The 23,704-nt window shown below is 45.7% G+C and overlaps 1 protein-coding gene across 6 annotated transcripts in view; it reads right to left on the minus strand.

Moving 5' to 3' along the window:
• TSNARE1 (t-SNARE domain containing 1) overlaps window positions 1–23,704 on the minus strand; it is a 610,667-nt gene that overhangs the window by 267,412 nt on the left and 319,551 nt on the right. The window lies entirely within an intron of this gene.

Genomic DNA, 23,704 nt, shown 5'->3' on the forward strand with positions numbered 1-23,704 from the left:
TTGAGTGATCCACATGTGTGCAGATGGGCAAGAGTCAAATCTGGTCAACGGCCAGCATCCTCCCTACTACAGCAAATGTTCACTGAACACATTCAGGTGGTGGGTTGAGTGAATGGCCCTAGGTGGGGCAAAGAAACCCAAATCCAGATTTCAGTCAGTTCTGAGGAGGAACATGTGCGAGGAAGCACCAGGCATATCGCTCAACAACTGATAAAATAAAACTACACATCATTGTGGAGATGGCGGTGCGGGGAGTGGCAACATTTAACATTACTGTGGTTTATAGCATTACGAAGTCCTTCATACTCATGGCCTCGACAATTCTTACAAGCAGCCACATAAAGCAGGACAGCATGGACATCTCTGCAAGGTAACAGTCAATAAAAATACATTAACATTACTGAATCTTGCTCTATTTCTAGAGGTGTTCCCTGAACATGCTGCTGCTGCTGCTGTTGCTGACGATTATTCAACTGATACACCGCTTTCTCCACCAGAGCTTGGTGAGCCTAGCAGCATACAGTGCTCAGTACAGAATAAAATAACATGATAACAGATAAAGCAGAATTAAACACACACACACAAACACACACACACACACACACCAAGAACAGTACAGAGACGAGTTTAAAAAACAGCGGCAGCAGATTAATACTGGTCCAAAAAGACCAATCAAGCACCATAGGTTTGCCTGAAGAGCAAATCTCTTAACACCCTGGTGAAAAGCTGCCATAGAGGAGGGCTTACAGATGGAAAGTATTCAATATCCATGGCTTAGGTGCCACCACCCAAGCGGTCCTGTCTCGAGACACTGTGGAACCCAGAACAGGAGCCCCCCTGAAGGTTTTAGCATTCATGAGGACAATGCTTATGCACAACCTTGAGCCCTCCTCTACTGTGAAGGCTTGGAAGAGAGCTGGTCTTATGGTAGCAAGCATGGCTGCCCCCGTTAGCTAAGCAGGGTCCACCCTGGTTGCATATGAACAGGAGACTAGAAGTGCGAGCACTGTAAGATATTCCCCTTAGGGGATGGAGCTGCTCTGGGAAGAGCAGAAGGTTCTAAGTTCCCTCCCTGGCTTCTTCAAGATAGGGCTGAGAGAGATTCCTGCCTGCAACCTTGGAGAAGCCACTGCCAGTCTGTGAAGACAATACTGAGTGAGATGGACCAAGGGTCTAACTCAGTATATGGCAGCTTCCTATGTTCCTGTGAAGGCTCCTTAGAAGTCTTCTAGTCCAAACCTCTGCTCAGTGCAAGAACTGCTACAGTATCCATGACAGATAGCCATGCAGCCTCTGGTTGATAACGTCCAGTGGAGGAGAACACACGACAGCATTAGACAGACTGTTCCACTGTCAACCATGTTTACATTGCGGAATTCTTCCTAATGTCTAGCCCAAGTCTGCTTCCTTGTATTTCAACCAGGGGTTCACACACATAACCCTCACAGTCAGGGGTATAGCTGGGGGAGAGGGGACTCATGTTCACCCCTCTCCCCAGAGGCCCCTCAAAGTGAGGGAGTTAATGAAGAAAATAGGGAGGGGTGGAGCTGGGTGCCCTTAAGAGCTGGGGCCCAGAGGTTCTTTGAACCCATCTGCTCAATTATAGCTACACCCCTGCTCATAGTATCACCGCATCAGCAACCACTGCATAACTTATTAAACATGTCTCGTGTTATCTCTATGTTTAGGGAGGAAAGCTGATAAAAATGTTAATAGAAAATAAACCCTACAAATATTCAAAGGATAACATGCAATTTAGCACAGTTTACAAATTCAAATGCTGGAAAATTGAATTACTCCTTAAAGGGAAAGACTGTGAAATTAAAACTTGCATGCTAATACAGTTCCATCGATTTGATACGATTTCCCTCCTTGAAAATATTAGTTGTTGTTTTTTTAAGAAAGAGAAAGATGTTAGTGTAGTTATGTATTCATAACACTTCTGTTTTGCTACAAATGCAATATATATATAAGCTACCACATCCAGTATGATGAAGAATTAACATGCCTTTTTATTTGATTTTTAGAAACGACAAATCAACAAGTATGGCAAAGAAAACTTGAACAGTCTTTTTCAAGTAGTTTAACTCTGATGGCCATAACCTCTCTGACTTTGAAATATTTCCTGCAGAGAAGCCTTCAAATCCAAGCATATTAGAGGAAAGGGAAAACTTCTGGATCTATAGACTTAACACCTTAACACAACATGGCCTTAATCTTGATGATAACACCTAATTGTAATCTGGCTTTTCCATTTCCCCTTAAAATAATAAACTCTCTCTTGTATATGCCATTCTACTCAAAGCTGTGGCATCCCCAGTGTGCTTGAAGCAGTCACCTTGGCTCCTAGAGTTCATCTGAAATAGCAACTCGGTTGCTATTGGGATGGATGAAATGAAAATACTTAATTAAACTGTGTTTAAGTTATCCTTGTTTTGTTCTTCCACTGCATTTTTACATTGGCTGCATTCTCATGATGACTAGGAACCTGGTTAAAGAGTTAACCATCATCACCAGGCCTGTGCACTCCCACTGAGCATGATGTGAAAAATCAGAATTTCCAGGCAAACCCAGGTCAAACCACTGCAGTTAAATAGTGAGGCTATTCACATGCACATGCAAAACTGGGCTAAGGGAGTCCAGCCCAGATTTGCACGTGTGTGTGTACACAACCAGGATCGGGCCCAGTCCCGGCGGCAGCACGGCAGCAAACTCACCTATGGAGCCACCCTTCAAAATGAGGTTAGTGGTGCAAGCACTCCCTTAGTCTCATTCTTTGGTCATGTGTCAGGCACAGCAGCAAGGAGTGTTATGTATTCATAACACTTCTGTTTTGCTACTAATGCAATATGTATTTAAACTACCTCATCCAGTACGTATGAGAAGCAAGATGCCTTTGTATTTGATTTTTAGAAACTACAAATCAACAAGTATAGTGATGGAGAAATTCCAGGAATTCTGGGTTCGTTTAATGAGTGGCGGCCAAGCCGTCCATCAGGTTCAAGCTTTTATTGATCACGACATGCCCGGTGTCTCTCTTCCAAGAGCACTCACTCAGGTTTTTGGTAAGAGACTTTTATACAGCACAGGTGATAGGATTGAGTACAGAGCCTATCAGAGACCAAGGTTTCATGGTATACACACCAATCATACTAGTATAAGCAGAATAAAACTTAGTCATTAGTAGACAAGGTGAACCAATTACAAGGCAGAAACCAGCAATAATGCACCAATCAGCTTTAGCTGTGCTTATGCCTAGTCAGGCAGGGCAAGCTATGGTCATCAGGTGTTTATCTCTACGCAGGCGGGGCAGAGTATTGTTTCTAAGAAAAGGGTAGGGATGTGCATGAATTGGGTTTTTTGATTCCATTTGTACCCAAATTGAATCACTCCCAATTTGTTTTAGGTCCAAATCTGGCCAGCTAGCACAGGGGTGATTTGTTTTGTCCAGAAATCTCCCGAAACAGGTAGATTCAGGTACATATAGTTTTGTACCCAAATCGATTCACACAGACAACAGGTGAAGGCAATAACTATCTCAGCAGCAGGAAGGGGGTGGAAAAAAATCTCTTCTCTTTTCCTCAATCAGGAAAGCAGGAACAAAAAGCAGAGAATACTCTCCAGGCAGCAGGCAGGCCTGGCAAGGCAAAGCAAAGCTTCCCCTACTCTTCTCCTAGCAGGCAGAATGGTGGCTGCCTACCTCCTTATGTACATTTGAAAATCCTTCCTTCGAACTCCCCCCCACACTTATCCCTTCTGTGACCCTCCCCCTAGCCATTGCGGGGTCAGTCATCCCTGGCAACACAAGATTTGAAGAGAAATGAGCCAATCTGGAACCAGGGGGGAATCGCCAGCCAATCGTTGCACACTGTTAGTCACCAATCTGAAGCTTGGGAGGGTAGGATTTAAAAAAAAAAATCCCTTGCACAAAATGGAGGCAGCAAGAGAGATCGCCACAAAATGGAGGTCTGAATCTACAAATATTTCAGCATCAGCAGAAAAACAAGGTTAATGGAGCGCTCACTCAACTGCTGTGGTACCACTGGGCTCACCTGCGAACCCAGTGGTTCCGACAATCACTGAAAACCAGGCTGGGCTCCCCTAGCCCAGTTTTCAGTGATCGTCAGAATAACTTCTATGTATCCATGGCATGCAACAGATTTCAGCGCTAACCACTTATACTTCAGACCAACAATGGAGGTGAGTTCACAGGAAAGGGGGAAAAAATTGAGGACTTTTTAAGAGCTCATGGAGTGGAGCATCATAAAACGGTCCTGTACACAGGTAATAGGTAAAAGGGCACACAGACCTGGGTGTCTAGACTGCTCGGCTTGCAGGGGAGTCCCCCAATGCACTGCCATCCTCATACAGTGCACTGACGGCTCTCCAGAGGCTGGGCTGAGTCCACCCAGCCTCCAGAATGCCCTGCTGCTGGGAGCAGTGTGCCTCGTGTGGACACACAATCCACGCTTCCCACAGAAGAACAAAGATCATTTGCGGGGAAGGTAACCTGCACACAGGGGCGTAGCAAGGTTGGAGTGGAGCTAGAGACAAGATTTTAAAATGCCCCCCCCCCCCCCGAAGCTCAGTTCATGAAGTAAAGAAATCTTAAATGAGGCTGAATAGTGGTAACAAAAAGCATAGTAAAATTTATTATATATATATATCTCCTATGTGCCACAATAGAACATCATCCTAAGTTATTTTTTAAAAGGTTTTGTAAATTGTGGATGATGCAAGTCATTGAATGGTACTAGAGAAAGACATGCTGTTCTGGGAGCTCCAGGTCTTAACACTCACATCAGTTTCGGAGAATAAATACAACTGAAGGAAGCCCAGGCGGGTGCGTGGCTGGGGGAGTCAGTCATGTGACTTGCCTCTGCCCCCCCAAGGTAGTAGGCCCCCAGACCACTGTCTCCCCTTGCCCTATGATACTTACGCCCCTGCCTGCACAATCCTGCCTTCCCACTGCACCCTCCCCGTGAACGGCCTTACTGTTTAATTGCATCAGTTTAACCGGGACTACCTGGAAATTCTAGGTGCTCATGTCATGTTCTGCAGGAGTGTATGGGGCTCAGCGATCCCCATCAACTCTTTAACTGTGCTCCTCACCACCATGAGAACAGGGCCATTATAGATATGGAGGAAGCAAAAAATGGTGTGTGTGTGTGTGTGTGATCTTTGAGAAGCCACAAAAGTGGCCAGAAAGGTTCACTGGGGTTGGCAGTGGCCCTGCTATTGACCAAATGTTCCCTAGAATGCATCTTAGAAACATTGTAAAATTGGCAGTTGCAGGGCAAAGGGAGACGTCGGGGGGGGGGGAGAGCCAGTTTTACTCCCCTGTGGGCCAGAAGAAGGGGGACTCACGGTCTGCCATGATGTGGGAGAAGTGCCAAGGGGACCTCTGTTAAATACCCTCAAATGTTCTGAACCTGACTGGAGCATTATACCACAGGTGTTGCCACAGCTGGGGCTGGTAGGTGGAGCCTGACCCAAGCCCCTCCCCTCTTAACCTGGAGTGAGCAGGAGAGAGGCAGAGGACCCCAGGTGTTCCCCTCCAGCAGGAAACTGTCAAGCAGCGATGAGGGTAAGGGGCTCAACCAGAGGCCATCAAAAACTGGCACCATTCTCTGTGACCCAAAGGCCAGGTCAGCAGAGATACCCAACCTGCAGACAATGCCAGGGCCATGAGGAAGAGAGCCCTGCTATAACAGGCAGGTGGAGTGCTGTTAACCACTGCAATGGACCAACTTTTCCATGCATCTCTGGTTACTGGCTCCTGGGTTCATGGACTTGCATCACCCTCCCAAGGTCTTTGACATGGATCTATCCCCCTGGGGAAAGGAGGGGGCAAGGAACATCCCTCCCTTCATTCACTCCACCCCCCTCCAAACATGAAGCAAAAGTGCATGCATTTGGATACTGAGAATAAACCTTTCCAAATTAAAATGTAAAATAATATAAACTTTTCCATACTGCATATCACTCCCCCCCCTCCCCAGTTTTATATGATCCAGATTCTGAAGCTGCCATTCACAAGGAATGGGAATCTCTATCAAAGTAAATAACTGTTCCAATTAGTTAGTAAGTCAACAGGTCATTTCAGCTGCACTTAACATGAAGTTTAAATTAACATACACATGTTATAAACTTTTACTCGGGACGAGGGAACATATAATTTAACAAAATTGCTAAACATATCGAAGAACAAGCCTTGCTGAAGGAAAACTAGCATGGTTTCTGCAAGGGCAAGTCTTGCCTTACTAACCTTTTGGAGTACTTCGAGAGTGTCAACAGGCATGTGGACAAAGGTATGACACGGTATACTTGGATTCCCAAAAGGCTTTAGACAAAGTTCTTTGACAAAGTTCCCCAACAAATGGTCTTGAGTAAACTTAACAGTCATGGTATATGGGAACAGGTTCATATGTGAATTGGTGGTAACTGGTTGAAGGACTGGAAACAGAGAGTAGGAATAAATGGACAGTTTTCACAATGGAGGGAAGTAAGAAGTGGGGTCCCTCAGGATCTGTTCTGGCTTCTTTAACTTGTTCATAAATGATCTCGGGATCAGCAGCGAAGCAGCCAAATTTGCAGATGACACTAAACTAATAGTGAAATGAAAAGAAATCCACAACAGATCATGAGGTAATGAAATCCACAACAGATTCTGAGGAGCTCCAAAAGGATCTCTCCAAACTGGGTGAGTGGGCAACAAAATAGCAAATGTGGTTCAGTGTAAGCAAGTGTAAAGTGATGCATATTGGGCAAAAAAATCTAACTTCATATATACACTGATGGGGTCTGAGCTGTTGGTGACTGCCCAGGAGAGAGATCCTGGGGTCTTTGAAAGTATCGACTCAGTGCACGACAGCTGTGAAAAAGGACAGGTCCATGCTAGGAATCATTAGGATGATGCTAATATTATAATGCCCTTCTACAAATCTATGGTGCAACCACATCTGGAGTACTGCGTGCAGTTCTGGTCACCATATCTTAAGAAGGATATTGTAGAGCTGGTGCAGAAGAGAGCAACCAAGATGATCAGGGGCCTAGAGCACTTTCCTTATGAGGCAAAGCTACAGCATCTGGGACTTTTTAGCTTGGAAAAAAGGTGACTATGGGGAGAAATGAGAGAGTTATATAAAATTATGCCTGGAGTAGAAAGAGTGGACAGAGAGAAATCTTTCTTCCTCTCACATAACATTAGAACCAGGGGTCATCCCATGAAACTGAAGGTCAGGAAATTTAGGACCAATAAAAGGAAATACTTTTTCACATAAATCTATGGAATTCTCTGCCACAGGATGTGGTGATGGCCACTAGCTTGGATGGCTTTAAAAGGGGCTTGGACCAATTCATGGAAGACAGATCCATCAGTGGGTACTAATTTGGTGGCTATAAGCCACCTCCAGCTTGTCCACCTTGTCTCAGGGACAAGATGCTTCTAAATACCAGTTGCAGGGGAGAAACAGCAGGAGAGAGGTCATGCACTCAGCTACTGCCTGTGGGCTTCCCAGCGGCATCTGGTGGGCCACTGTGTGAAACAGGATGCTGGACTAGATGGACCTTGGCCTTGATCCAGCAGAGCTGTTCTTAGAATAAGGGAAGAGAGCAAAGAAAGGGGGAAATGAATTCAGAATCATTAGCACAAACAAGGGAGGGATGTATTGTTTTTAATATATAAGTAGAAATAGCAGTGGGAGATGTGATGCTATAGGAAATCATTATAATTAGGGGCACAGAAGCCAGCAGAGAAGCCTCTACTGTAATGTGCTGACAGTGTGTCAGAGCAAGACGATGCTTTCGCAGCACCTCCACTCATTACAGCCTTGCTCGCACAGGAGACATTTTTGCTGGATGATGCCGCTGGTTTTTCATAAACACTTTTACAATGTTATAGTCCTGTTTTAATAACAAAGGCATCCAAGAGCGATATTTTAGTTGGCCCCTGGGAGGGGAAGAAGTGTGGAACCTGCTCAAGTAGACCCATAAAAGACGTTGGCTGACATTCAGAGCACGGAAGTGCTGGTGTAGTGTGCAGCACTTCTAGACTGATTGTGCCTGTGCACAGGGGAATGGGCAATTTTTAATGACCTCCATTTCCCCAGGATGTCCACAGCACCACCTGAAAATGTGTCCCCAAGAGCTGCACAACCCTCAGGGACATATTTTCAGGTGGCACAGAGAACTTCCTCATCAGGAAAGGGAGGGTGTCAAAAATGGCTTCATCCAGTGCAGTTCATCTGGAAGTGCTAGCAATCTGATGCTCTTGCTGCACTGAGGCAGCACTGCTGCATCTTTACTTACCATGTCATTCACAGATCCAGTCCAGTATGGAGCAGCTTTATATGTTCACCCACAGTTTTAAGCTCTGTTTGGACAGTGAGCAATAACCCACAGTGATGTCAGAAAACAGCTCTTGATTACCACACATTTTCTTTCATTGCAACCAAGGATGACAAAGCTGTCAGCATACATTAAACGCCACACTTCTTACGACTTGAATGGCAGTCTAATTTGGGCGGATAAGAGAGAGAACATGTGGCCTGCAATTTCCTCTGCTCTCCCATCCACACATCTTCGCTACAGCTGCCTGTACAAAAAAACGAGCAGGCGGAGGAAATGGCACGTTGAAATGTGTCGCCATCCCCCGGCACCTAGTTTTGCTTTTCGGCGATGGAATAATGTCTGCCTTTACCCTCCATCAGCACTGTGCAGAAATGCTGGGGAGGGTGTCAAAATTCACAAGTGATGGTGTACAAGTAATATTAAGAACATCAGAACAGCCCTGCTGGATCAGGCCCAAGGAGGCCCATCTAGTCTAGCATCCTGTTTCGCACAGTGGCCCACCAGATGCCGCTGGAAGCCACAGACAGGAATTGAGAGCATTTCCTCTCTCCTGCTGTTACTCCCCTGCAACTGGTACTCAGAGGCATCCTGCCTTTGAGGCTAGAGGTGGCCCACAGCCCTCCGACTAGTAGCCATTGATAGACCTCTCCTCCATGAAGTTATCCAAACCCCAATTAAAGCCATCCAGGTTGTTGGCTGTCACCACATCCTGTGGCAGAGAATTCCACAAGTGGATCATGCGTTGTGTGAAACAATAACTCCGTTTGTTGGTCCTAGACCTCCTGGCAATCAATTTCATGCAGTGACACCTGGTTCTAGTGTTGTGTGAGAGGGAAAAGAAAGTTTCTCCACACCATGCATGATTTTATAGACCTCTATCATGTCTCCCTGCAGTCGTCTTTTTTCTAAACTAAATAGCCCCAGGTGTTGTAGTCTTGCCTCATAAGAAAGGTGCTCTAGGCCCCTGATCATCTTGGTTGCCCTCTTCTGGACCTTTTCCAGTTCTACAATGTCCTTTTAAGATGTGGTGACCAGAACTGAACACAGTGCTCCAAGTGTGCTCACACCATAGTTTTGTATAAGACCATTATAATATTAGCAGTTTTATTTTCAATCCCCTTCCTAATGATCCCTAGCATGGAATTGGCCTTTTTCACAGCTGCCACACATTGAGTCGACACTTTAAACGAGCTGTCCACCATGACCCCAAGATCCCTCTCCTGGTCAGTCACCAACAGCTCAGATCCCATCAGCATATACTTGAAGTTTGGGTTCTTCATCCCAAAGTGCATCACCTTACACTTGCTAAAATGGAACTGCAGTTGCCATTTTGTTGCCCACTCCCCCAGTCTGGTGAGATCCTTTTGGAGATCCTCACAATCCATTTCGGATTTCACTACCCAGAAGAGTTTGGTGTCATCTGCAAATCTGGCCACCTCGCTGCTTACCCCTGCTTCTAGATCATTTATCAATAAATTAAAAAGCACCCGTCCCAGTACAGATCCCTGGGGGATCCCACTTCTTACTTCCTTCCATTGTGAAAACTCTCCATTTATACCTACCCTCTGTTTCCTGTCTTTCAACCAGTTAGCAATCCGGACATGGACTTGTCCCCTTATCCCATGACCGCTAAGTTTCCTCAGGAGTCTTTGATGAGGAACTTTGTCGAAAGCTTTTGGGAAGTCCAGGTATACTACCGGTATGTCAACTTGCTCACCTTGATCCACACACTTGTTGACACTCTTAAAGAAGTCCAAAAGGTTGGTCAGGCAAGATTTACCTTTGCGGAATCCATGCTGGCTCACTCCCAGCAGGGCCTGTTCTTCTAGGTGCTTTACAATTTTATCCTTGAGGATGCTTTCCATCAATTTGCCTGGAATGGACATTAGGCTAACCGGCCTGTAATTTCCCAGATTGCCCCTGGATCCCTTTTTGAAAATTGGTGTTACATTTGCTACTCTCCAGTCCTCTGGTACAGAGCCTGATTTCAGGGATGAGTTGAAAAATTTAGCAAGGAGGTCGGCAATTTCACGTTTGAGTTCTTTGAAGACTCTTGGATGGATGCCATCCAGCCCTGGTGATTTGTTAGCTTTCAGTTTTTCCAGACAGTTTAAAACATCATCTCTTGTCACTTCTATCTGATTCAGCTCTCTAGCCTCCATCCCTAAAGAGCCTGGTTCATGAACAGGTATATACTCAGTATCCTCTGCCGTGAAGACAGATGCAAAGAACTCATTCAGCTTCTCTGCAACCTCCATAACCTCCTTAATAATCCCTTTCACTCATTCATTGTCTTATGGTCCAACCACCTCCCTGGCAGGTTTCCTGCTTCTGATGTACTTAAAGAAGTTTTTGTTATTCCCCTTGATACTTTTGGCTAAATGTTTCTCTCTTTTTGCCTCCCTTATTGTCACTTTGCATTTCTTTTGCCAGAGTTTGTGTTCCTTTCTGTTCTCTTCATTTGGACAGGACTTCCAGTTTTGGAAGAAAGTCTATTTCCCTTTTATGGCCTCCTTGACGGTACCCGTTAGCCATGCTTGCTGGCATCCTCCTGGACTTAGTGTTACCTTTCCTCCTTTTGAGTATACAATCTAACTGGGCTTCTAGTATTGTGGTTTTGAGTAAACTCCATGCACTCTGGAGCAAAGTGACTCTCCTGATTTCCCCCCTCAGCTTTCTTTTCACCATACTCCTCATTTTGGAGAAGTTTCCTCTTCTGAAATTCAAAATGTCTGTGTTAGACGTCCTTGGTGATTCTCTCCCCACATGTATGCTGAATTTGATGGCACTATGTTCACTGTTCCCTAAAGGGTCGATGACACAGACATCATGCACCAGGTCCTGGGTGTCACTCAGAATTAGGTCCAAGGTCATCTTCTCTCTAGTTGGTTCCAAGACCAACTATTCTAGGGCACAGTCATTTAGTGTATATAGAAATCTGACCTCTTTGTCCTGACCTGACTGTGAATTTACCCAGTCTATGTGTGGGTAATTGAAGTCACCCATGATTACAGCCCTGCCTCTCCTTGACACTTCCCTGATTTCCTCCTGCAACTCCCAGTCACTGCTGGCATTTTGATCAGGAGGGCGATAGCATGTCCCCAGTAGCACTTTCCCTTTCAGGCCTTGTATTGTCACCCACAGGGTTTCTGTGGAGGACTCCAGTCCACCTAGGTTATCTAGCTTGTTAGATTCTATCCCTTCTTTAACATGCAGTGCTACCCCTCCTCCAAGGTGCCCCTCCCTGTCCTTCTATAGAGTTTATACCCAGGGATAACAGTGTCCCAGTGGTTCTCACTGTTCCACCATGTTTCTGTTATGCCCACTATATCTATCTCTGCGTTAGCATCCAAGCACTCCAGCTCACCCATCTTGGCTCAGAGGCTTCTGGCATTGGCATATAAGCACCTATACGCTGAATCTCTCCCCTGATGTATGCTATTCTTTTGACTCTTTGACCTGCTGGCACAGGCTCCCGTCTGCTCTTTATGCGGTTCTGCTCTGTCCCCTTCTGTTTTATCTGAATTCTTTGCAGCCTCACACTTTAAAGGATGGCTTTTGCCAAAGGGGATACTGCCCAGCTCCCATTGGCTGTTCCCCAGGTGTCATTTTAAAAGCTGCTCCGCAACCTTTTTGATTTTAGGTGCCAGCAGTCTGGTTCCATCTTGGTTCAAGTGCAGCCTGTCCCTTTTGTACAGACCTTGCTTGCCCCAAAATGTGTCCCAGTGCCTAACAAATCGAAACCCCTCCTCCCAGCACCAATGTCTCATCCACACATTGAAACCCCTCAGCTCTGCCTGTCTCACTGTACTTGCGCGTGGAACAGGTAGCATTTCTGAGAATGCTACCTTGGGGGTCCAGGACTTCAAAATGCTACCTATCAGCCTAAATTTGGCTTCCATGAGCTCCCAACTGCATTTCCCCACATCGTTGGTGCCAATGTGCACCACGACAGCTTTACTTAGCTAGCTTACTTAACTAGCTGGGAAATATATATATAGTAATAGTACTTAAGATAGCACTTCCTTTGTCATGAACCTTGCCGCCTATTATGATTGTCTGGGGATGTCCGGTTATGGTTCCCACTGGCCCGTTTGGTGGTGACTCGGGTCCAGGCCTTTTCTGTGGCTGCCCTGGGGCTTTGGAATATGCTCCTTGTTAAAGTAAGAGCTTCTCCATCTCTGCTTGCTTTTAAAAAAACCTGACCTGTTTCATCAGGCTTTTAGTTAATTTTAAACTGTTTTTCTGTTTTTATTCTGCAAAATTGTTTTGTTTGTATTCTGTTTTTATATTGTATTTTAAATCATCTACAGCACCTAGGGATACACATATCTGGCAGTGTGTGTGTGTGTTGTTGTTGTTATTATTATTATTATTAATTTGATTTCCAAAAATGGCTCAGGGCGGTTTACACAGAGAAATAACAAATAAATAAGATGGATCCCTGTCCCCAAAGGGCTCATAATCTAAAAAGAAACATAAGAAAGACACCAGCAACCATCACTGGAGGTACTGTGATAGCGGTGGATAGGGCCAGTTACTCTCCCGCTGCTAAATAAAGAGAATCACCACATTAAAAGGTGCCTCTTTGCCAATAACCCCTGCTAACTTGGCAAAGAGGTACTTTTTAACATGGTGATTCTCTTTATTTAGCAGGGGGAAAGTAACTGGCCCTATCCACGCTCAGCACAGTACCTCCAGTTACTGTTGCTGGTGTCTATCTTATGTTTCATTTTAGAATGTGAGCCCTTTGGGGACAGGGAGCCATCTTATTTATTTGTTATTTCTCTTTGTAAACCGCCCTGAGCTATTTTTGGAAGGGCGGTATAGAAATCCAATGAATGAATGAATGAATGAAGTTAGCAGGGGATGAATGAGAAATAGATAGATAGGTAGGTGGGTAGGTAGGTAGACAGGTAGATAGATTCAACCAGGCCTGACAAGTGGGAATGGCCAACATGAGGCTCTCCAGCTGTTGTTGGACTACAACTCCCATCATCCCCTGGCCCAACTGTGGCTGGGGATGATGGGAGTTGTATTCCAACAACAGCTGGAAAGCTTCCAGTGGCCACCCCTGTGATTTACTAAGGACAATCCCTATTTGCCAGGGGAGTAATGGCAGGAGAGAGGGCATGCCCTCAACTCCTGTCTGTGGCTTCCAGAGGCATCTGGTGGGCACTGTGCGAAACAGGATGCTGGACTAGATGGGCTTCCTTGGGCCTGATCCAGCAGGGCTGTTCTTCTGTTCTTAACCCATCCTATTTTAGTTTTTTTAGTTTTTTAGGGTTTTTTTTTTACATTTTTAGTGAGATTGATAGATTGATAGGGCTGTCATTCATCAGGATCACTGGAAGTTACCTTTGAGAATGGGGAGTGGATGCGTTTCATCTCGAGTGCACTTGCACATATGAAGTAATTCATATGACCACTAAGGCATCCTGCAGCATGGAGCCTACAATTGTCTACTCTGCAACTGCTGAGCTGCATCGCATGAACTGTTGACAATCTATTGTAGGACCATCTGATTTTTCTACCCCATCTTTTGCCATGAGAACAAACACCTTCTTGAAAACTGGGACACACTTGTTAACACCCCTGTTTTCAGGACAAGGATCATTCGTCTGGCAGCTGAAACTAAACTAACTAACTAAAGTTAGTTTCTGTTTTAGTGGAGTACATGAATCCAGTTTACAACAGGAAGACCAAAGATTTCAGCATGATGAACAGGAGTGGGGAGACACCCAGGCAGCAACCCTTGTTGTGAAAACATGGTGTAACAACCATATCCCAACCAAATGTTGATGTTGGGTGGAGAGAGAGAGAGAGAAAGAGAGAGAGAGAGAGAGAGTTAGTTCTCACCCATCTAGCAACTTTCAATTATGCAAAACCAGCCATGAAACAAGAAAAATAAGTACAAATTAAAATCTCTCTCTCTCTCTCTCTCTCTCTCTCTCTCTCTCTCTCTCTCACACACACACACACACACACACACACCACCACCACCAACAACAACAACAACAACAGAGATGCCTTGTGATTTTCCAGGGAGAGGAGATTGGGAGAAGCCGAGACAGTTGGATTAAAGCATCAAGGAGATCAAATCAGCACAGAATGTGGTCCTGTCCGTTCTTTTGTAATTTAGGGAGAAGTTGATCTAAATAACTATTAATAAAAAGAGAGAACTGCTTGTACTGGAGGAGTTAGGCTGGATAATCCCTCTCCAAGCAGCCTCCCTGAGAACAACAAACCTTCCTGCCACAACACACTGAGCAGAAGCCCAAAGCAATTGCAGGCAGGGGCACACCAAGGTAATTTGGGTGCCTGGACCTCACAGCCATGAGTCCCCCCTGCGTGAGCCCCGCCCCAAACCTCCTTTGTGGGGGTCCGCCCCACCAAAGCTCCGCTTTTTTAAAGTCTTACCACGGCCGACAGGGGGCTGCGGAGGGGAGGGGAGCAGTCCTTTATCCATCTTTAAGCAACTGCGAGGAGTGCTCGCACAGTTTAGAGATCATTGCAAGCCTATGACGCCTCGCTGTTGCTTAAAGACGCTGGCCCGAACGGATGGAGCCAGCAACTCTCCTGCTCCCACCCTACCGTTGCCGGGGGACGGGGGCACCTGGTTGGTGTGCCTCAAAGAGCACGTTTGTGCTCCACTGCTCTCTCCACAACCAGGAAAAAACAGAGATGCAAATTATAGCAGCTGCAGCAGGAAGAGAGGCATCCAGGTCGCTTCTCTTGCTAGAACTCATGAATGTGGGATCAGAATTCTTTGGGGTGCAGTTCTCCATGGGGGTACCTCAGGCTCTTTTATCCGAAAATACCTCTGGAAATCTGCTATGATTCCATTAGATTAGTCTTTTTAAAAAAAAACACGCACACACAGAGTTAGGCTAGTACATTTTCCTGCATTTAATGTACCTGACTCTGAAGATGAGAGTCTATTGGAGGTTGCTGTTGCAATTGTTATGTTCAACAACCAGGAGCCCTAGCAACTTGAAAGGAAAATGTTGGCCCTCCAGGCTCCAAATGGTGCACCAAAATACTCCCCGCGCATGGAATCCCATGCACAACACAAAAGGCGAAGAGCCTAGTTTTCAGCAACTCACACAGTGAAAGAGAGACATGTTTTGCACCAAGATAATTGCTATTACATGTTTTAGTGGTATCTAACAGTCTCATGTAGCGTGGAACCCCATCGTGCTAAGCACAAGTCTGAACAATGAATAGAAAGGAGCTGCCAGTGTGAAGACTTTACAACCTTGATGGAAAAGACAAATGGCATACCAACACACACACACAGTCTGTCTGTCTGTCTGTCTGTCTGTCTGTCTCTCTCTCTCTCTCTCTCTCACACACACACACGCAGAGCTCACTGCTGAAAGAACACGTCTGCCTAATTAAATACTGTTTTAATAGTTTTAACATTGTTTTAAAACATGGTTTTAAAATTTTAAATTATTGTAATGTTTTAACTTTTTAACTCTCATTTATTTTAACTACTGTTTTTTTCTCCCCTCTCTGTTGTCATTTATTTTGTTTTGTTGTAAACCGCCCAGAGACATAAGTTTGGGGTGGTATAAAAATATGTTAATAACTAGAGACCAGCTCTCTAGCTTGCTCATATAGCAGATGTGTGCTCTATGAATAATATAGATGTGTGCTATATGATGGCATCTATGTGCGTATATCTATGTGTGTGGATATCTATGAGCATATATCTATGTGTACATATAGCACATAGCTGAGTGCACATATGTGTGATCATATAACACATAGGTGTGTGCTATTTGAGCACATATACAGATGTGTGCGAAATGAGCTGGCCACCTCACACATACCATAAAATGAGATCAGCAACGGCCAGCCCAGGGCCAAATCCAGCCACTTCAGAGGTGCCCTTTGCACTTCAGATGTCAACCCTTATGGGCTTAGCACCTTCATATCTCTGGGATCACCTTTCTCGGCCAGTTGCATCCCGACCTGTGAGGTCTCCTCAGCTGGCCCTCCTTAGTGTTTTGGGTCCTGGTGTAGTGCGTGGTGCCTGGGCCCGTAGGAGGGTCTTCTCTGTGGTTGCCCCTCTTCTTTGGAACACTCTTCCCCCACAGATTCATTCAGCCCTCTCCCTGGCTGCTGTTAAGCCCCTTCTCAAGACCCACCTATTTCTGCAGGTGTTTGACTAATGATGATGATGATGATGATGATGATGATGATATGTTTGCCTAATAGTAGCAGTAGTAGTAGTAGTAGTAATTTAATTATTATATTATTATTATTTAATTGTTATTGGCATTGTTGTTCACCGCCTAGAGTCTTTGGAGGAGGCGGTATATAAGAAAATCGTAATGCATACATACATACATACATACATACCATTGCTGTCCCGAGGCTTTGGAACGCACTTCCTGCTGAGCCTCCCCGTGTCTTATAACCTTTAAAAGGGCAGTCAAGGCAAGTCATTTGTTCAACAAGGCTATTAATTAGATATTGTTTTAATTGTGTTTTAATAGTTTTAACTTTTTAAATGTTAATTGTTGAACTATGTTAATCTTTTTATTGGTTGTTTTTATTGTTTTGTAAATGGCCGAGAGAACTTGCGTTTGGGGCAGTATAGAAATATGCTAAAATTAAAATCAAATCAAATAATAACACTAGCCAACATTCACATGACCCTGAAACCCAGGGCGGGGAGGGGTGGGGGGAAAGGCAGGATTGCTCCTGCTCTCCCCCCAGATGATTGAAGAGATTCTCAAGCCACACCACACCACCCACCCATCTGCGGCTGTGGAAAGCAGCACAGCCATCTGGAGGCTGGGGGGAATGAAATCCCTCTAGAAATCCCACAATGCACTGTGCAAGGAGGAAGTGCATGTGGGGTGGGGAGTCCACCCCAATGCCAGCCACTCCCAGCTCTATGAATGCGGGGACTGCAGGCAGCCTGAGCACTCATACGACTAGGAAGTGGGGTAGTGAAGTGGGTCACGCCCTTCTACCTCCCTATAAGCCAAGGTACAAAACCCAGGCTACCCCGGTGAAGAGCTCTGGGTTTGGGACTGATCACACGAGTAGCCCTACCTGGGTAGGGCTGTGCAAGTCCAGTTAGGCCTGCCCATGTGCATGGCCTTACTGGCTATCTACAATGATAATTAGTGGTCAATGAGCTTGACAGCAGGCCATTAGGGGATCCGGGTGTTGGCCCATAATCCTCTACTTCTTCTTTGAAGAAGCTGGCCAGAAAAATGCGTTGGTGGTCAAGCAGGGAAGAAAGAGGGGATAGTAGCTACTGACACAAACACTCCACCCTGGAAACAAAGCACAAAGATGTGCACAAAGATAACTCACTTTCATCAAGACAAACTGAATTGAGTAGCTAGCATACTAGGGATGTGCAAAAAATTTCGGGCACAGAACGATCTGTGCCCGAAATGAACAATTTCGGGTGATTCGGGGCCGAACCGAATCACCCCCGATGCCCCCCGAATTTTTTCGGGCACGAGCCGAATCACCCGAATTTCAGGCACAAAAAATTCGGGTGATTCGGTTCATGGTTGATTTTTGGCGATTTTTTAAAGTTTTAGTGACTTTGGGGCAGTTCGGGGGCATAGCATGGGATTTGGGCAAAAGTAGTGGGGTGGGGTGGTAGTGCCTAATGGGTGCAGACTACCACCCCAATTTCAGGGGGAGTGGGCCAAGGGCTGATTTTTGGTAAATTTCTGAAAATTTCATGTCTTTGGGGCAGATTGGGGCATATTGGGGCAGAAAGTGGGGCCTGGGGCAGAATAGTGGGGTGGGGTGGTAGTGCCTAATGGGTGCAGGCTACCACCCCAATTTCAGGGGGTTTGGACAAAGGGGTGATTTTTTGAGAATTTTTGAAGTTTTGGTGACTTTGGGGCAGTTTGGGGGCAGAAAGTGGATCTGCCCCAAAATAGTGGGGTGGGATGGTAGTGCCTCATGGGTGGAGGCTACCACACCAATTTCAGGGGGATTGGGCAGAGGGCTGATTTTTTGAGAATTTATGAAGTTTGGGTGTCTTTGGGGCAGATTGGGGGCAGAAAGTGGATCTGCCCCAAAAGAGTGGGGTGGGCTGGTAGATAGTGCCTGATGGCTGGAGGCTACCACCCATCCCCAATTTAAGAGTGATTGGGCAGAGGGGTGAATTATGGTGAATTTATTTGTATGAGGTTTGTCTTCATAAGGTGAAGTGTGCTAAATTGATTACTTTCTCATATTATTCATAGTAAAGGAAAGTGTGAAAAAGTGAAAGTGGGGTCATGAGAGTTGTCTAATTGAAAAAAAATCTCATTTGCTATGATAGAATGAGAATTCACACCTCAGAAGTTTTTTCTGAGGTGTGAATTCTCATTCTATCATAGCAAATGAGATTTTTTTCAATTAAACAACTCTCATGACCCCACTTTCACTTTTTCACACTTTCCTTTACTATGAATAATATGAGGAAGTAATCAATTTAGCACACTTCACCTTATGAAGACAAACCTCATACAAATAAATTCACCATAATTCACCCCTCTGCCCAATCACTCTTAAATTGGGGATGGGTGGTAGCCTCCAGCCATCAGGCACTATCTACCACCCCACCCCACTCCTTTGGGGCAGATCCACTTTCTGCCCCCAATCTGCCCCAAAGACACCCAAACTTCAAAAATTCTCAAAAAATCAGCCCTCTGCCCAATCCCCCTGAAATTGGTGTGGTAGCCTCCACCCATGAGGCACTACCACCCCACCCCACTATTTTGGGGCAGATCCACTTTCTGCCCCCAAACTGCCCCAAAGTCACCAAAACTTCAAAAATTCTCAAAAAATCACCCCTTTGTCCAAACCCCCTGAAATTGGGGTGGTAGCCTGCACCCATTAGGCACTACCACCCCACCCCACTATTCTGCCCCAGCCCCCACTTTCTGCCCCAATATGCCCCAATCTGCCCCAAAGACATGAAATTTTCAGAAATTTACCAAAAATCAGCCCTTTGCCCAATCCCCCTGAAATTGGGGTGGTAGCCTTCACCCATTAGGCACTACCACCACACCCCACTACTTTTGCCCAAATCCCATGCTATGCCCCCGAACTGCCCCAAAGTCACTAAAACTTTAAAAATTCACAAAAAATCAGGACTTTGCCCAATCCCCCTGAAATTGGGGTGGTAGACTCTACCCATTGGGCACTACCACCCCACCCCAAAATTTTGCCCCTGGGCCCCTTTTTACCCCCCCGAATCGATTCGGATTCAGATTCGGATTAAATCCGAATCCGAACCGAATCAAGGGTGATTCGGGTGACCCAGATTCGGGCACAAAACAGAACGGGGGTGATTCGGCTCGGGTCCGAGCCGAATCACCCGAAAATCCGAATTGCACACCCCTATAGCATACATTATGAATATCCATCAGAGCACACACACTTGTTTTGCATAGTGTATTCTGCTCTGCAGTCCATTGCTGACATCTTGCATCACTTTCCATTTGCCTCGTGATGTTAGGTGTGTGCAACAGCTCAGGAGCACTCTTGCGCAAACACCGGAAATTGCACACACACAATTGCGCAATCAACACTCATGATTTCCAGTGGCTGTCAATCACGCAACTGCAGGTGCACAGTTTCCCACATTGGCGCAAGAGTGCTCTTGCACAAATGCACACACATTCCATTGCAAGGCGGACAGAATGCCACACAGTAAGTCAGCCATAGTCTTGACATCCGGCCGAGAATTCTTGAAGTATTGTGCGACCCTGCTGTCCTGACTCTCCAAACACAGAGCCCTTGAAAGGAATCCTGAACCCAGTTCATTATCATTTCATAGAGAAAGAAATAAAGATTCAAATTTCAAACCCCAGTATCCCATTGTATGGTCAGTTGCTTGGCTGTAGGCAGCCAAGCAGACATAAAGGAATGGTACTTCCAGGGAGCTGCTGTAGCTGAGCAATCTTCCCGAGGTGGTAAATCTGTCTCTTGGCTTTAACACTTCAGTCAAGGCAGTGGTTCCCAACCTGTGGTACTCCTGGTGTTGCTGAACTACAACTCCCACCATCCCTGGCCATTATGGATGATGGGAGTTGTAGTTCACTGACATCTGGAGCGTCACAAGTTGAGAACCCCTGAGTTCTGGGATGCTGATGATATCCAAACAAGGGGATGGGATTACAAAAATGAACTCCCTTGGCTTGAAATGGGGCACACTATTTCAAGTTGGAGCCACCTAATGCTAATACCACAGCGGGAAATGACGTGATTAGCAAGCCAGAGGTTGCCAGTTCAAATCCCCGCTGGTATGTTTCCCAGACTATGGGAAACACCTATATCAGGCAGCAGCGATACGGGAAGATGCTGAAAGGCATCATCTCATACTGTGCCGGAGATGGCAATGGTAAACTCCTCCTGTATTTTACCAAAAGACAACCACAGGGCTCTGTGGTCACTAGAAGTCAACACCAACTCAACGGCACACTTTACTTTATTTCATGTTGGACCATCTGAGTCCAGAATATACAGCTCAAAATTGAGTTCGATTCCTACCCTTTCCACTCATCTCTCCCACTCTGACATCTTTAACTTCTGAATGAATGAGCTTCCACATTCTTGCAAGCAAAAATAAAAAAGAAAGGAAACCACTGGAAAAATACCTTTGCAAAACAAAGTGAAGGGAAGAGAAAACTAGGGATGTGCAAAAAATTTCGGGCACAGAACGATCTGTGCCCGAAACGAACAATTTCAGGTGATTCGGGGCCGAACCGAATCACCCCTGATGTCCCCCGATATTTTTCGGGCATGAGCCGAATCACCCGAATTTCGGGCATGAAAAATTCGGGTGATTCGGTTCACGGTTGATTTTTTGTGAATTTTTAAAGTTTTAGTGACTTTGGGGCAGTTTGGGGGCATAGCATGGGATCTGGGCAAAAGGAGTGGGGTGGGGTGGTAGTGCCTAATGGGTGCAGGCTACCACCCCAATTTCAGGGGGATTGGGCAGAGGGCTGATTTTTTGAGAATTTTTGAAGTTTGGGTGTCTTTGGGGCAGATTGGGGGCAGAAAGTGGATCTGCCCCAAAAGAGTGGGGTGGGCTGGTAGATAGTGCCTGATGGCTGGAGGCTACCACCCATCCCCAATTTAAGAGTGATTGGGCAGAGGGGTGAATTATGGTGAATTTATTTTTATGAGGTTTGTCTTCATAAGGTGAAGTGTGCTAAATTGATTACTTCCTCATATTATTCATAGTAAAGGAAAGCGTGAAAAAGTGAAAGTGGGGTCATGAGAGTTGTTTAATTGAAAAAAATCTCATTTGCTATGATAGAATGAGAATTCACACCTCAGAAAACTGAGGTGTGAATTCTCATTCTATCATAGCAAATGAGATATTTTTCAATTAAACAACTCTCTTGACCCCACTTTCACTTTTTCACGCTTTCCTTTACTATGAATAATATGAGGAAGTAATCAATTTAGCACACTTCACCTTATGAAGACAAACCTCATAAAAATAAATTCACCATAATTCACCCCTCTGCCCAATCACTCTTAAATTGGGGATGGGTGGTAGCCTCCAGCCATCAGGCACTATCTACCAGCCCACCCCACTCCTTTGGGGCAGATCCACTTTCTGCCCCCAATCTGCCCCAAAGACACCCAAACTTCAAAAATTCTCAAAAAATCAGCCCTCTGCCCAATCCCCCTGAAATGGGGGTGGTAGCCTCCACCCATGAGGCACTACCACCCCACCCCACTATTTTGGGGGAGATCCACTTTCTGCCCCCAAACTGCCCCAAAGTCACTAAAACTTCAAAAATTCTCAAAAAATCAGACCTTTGTCCAAACCCCCTGAAATTGGGGTGGTAGCCTCCACCCATTAGGCACTACCACCCCACCCCACTATTCTGCCCCAGGCCCCACTTTCTGCCCCAATATGCCCCAATCTGCCCCAAAGACATGAAATTTTCAGAAATTTACCAAAAATCAGCCCTTGGCCCAATCCCCCTGAAATTGGGGTGGTAGCCTGCACCCATTAGGCACTACCACCCCACCCCACTCCTTTTGCCCAGATCCCATGCTATGCCCCCGAACTGCCCCAAATTCACTCAAACTTTAAAAATTCACCAAAAATCAGGATTTTGCCCAATCCCCCTGAAATTGGGGTGGTAGACTCTACCCATTGGGCACTACCACCCCACCCCAAAATTTTGCCCCTGGGCCCCTTTTTACCCCCCCGAATCGATTCGGATTCGGATTCGGATTAAATCCAAATCCAAACCGAATCAAGGGTGATTCGGGTGACCCAGATTCGGGCACAAAACAGAACAGGGGTGATTCAGTTCGGATCCGAGCCGAATCACCCGAAATCCCGAATTGCACACCCCTAGAGAAAACTGCAAATCCCACAGTCGCCTCAGGTAATGATGTCTCAAGCATGCAGCCTTTCAAGCCTGTCATGATTTCTTCCCCTTCACCAAGTTAAGGATATCTGGTTTGCCACTAAGGGCAAAAGATGATGAAAACCACCTGGGTTTTGGCAAGCATTCCTGTTGAATGCTCACAAAATCCCTGGAGGTTTTCCATCATTCAGCAGGAATGCACATAAGATGTGCAGTGCCAGAGTGGTTGCACCTGTCTGCAGGTGGGAGGTTTGCACAGAAAGGCAATGAAATGGGGACCGGGGGAGATTCTTGCAGAGCTTTCTCCCTGACATGTTAGCTTTCTGTGCAGAGGGAAGCTTTGATATGAAGAAGCACACAGTCCTGTGAGGTATGAGGTCTCAGCTGCAGTCTGATACAGAAGAGGAGACTCCAGTGAAGATCCAAGGCCTCAGAAGGAGACATTTATAGCCAAGCCAGGGACATCCAATGAGAGAACTATGATGAGAACCATGATGAAACCTGAATACATGATGCTGGACCTCCTCCCTTTAGCCTAGAGATGCTCAGCATGAGAGGAACCTGCATCAAGACCCAGCTGTCTGTGGCATGTACACCTGAAGCTGAAATGGTCAAGATAGGACAGTGGCCAAGTGGTTGCCCACATAAGCACCCCATGCATGCCGGACATACATCAAGGCTCGAGTCACTGCATCAATACATTTTAATATAGTGTTACCACACCAGTGATAAGTGGATTGGTGTGCTACTAATATGGTGGTTTTAGGAGGCAATGGTCAACCCCTCCTGTATTCTATCAACCCCTCCTGTATTCTACCAAAGAAAACCACAGGACTCTGGGGGAGCCAGGAGTCAAAATTGATTTGACGGCACACTTTACCTTTAACCCCAAATAGGTGCCTTAATCCATAATAGGCATGAACATGGGTTATTTAGATATGCAAGTGCTTTACTTGCAGCAACTGTTGGGTCTGTTT

This window comes from Hemicordylus capensis, chromosome 4 (genome assembly GCF_027244095.1).
Source record: "Hemicordylus capensis ecotype Gifberg chromosome 4, rHemCap1.1.pri, whole genome shotgun sequence".
NCBI lineage: Eukaryota > Metazoa > Chordata > Lepidosauria > Squamata > Cordylidae > Hemicordylus > Hemicordylus capensis.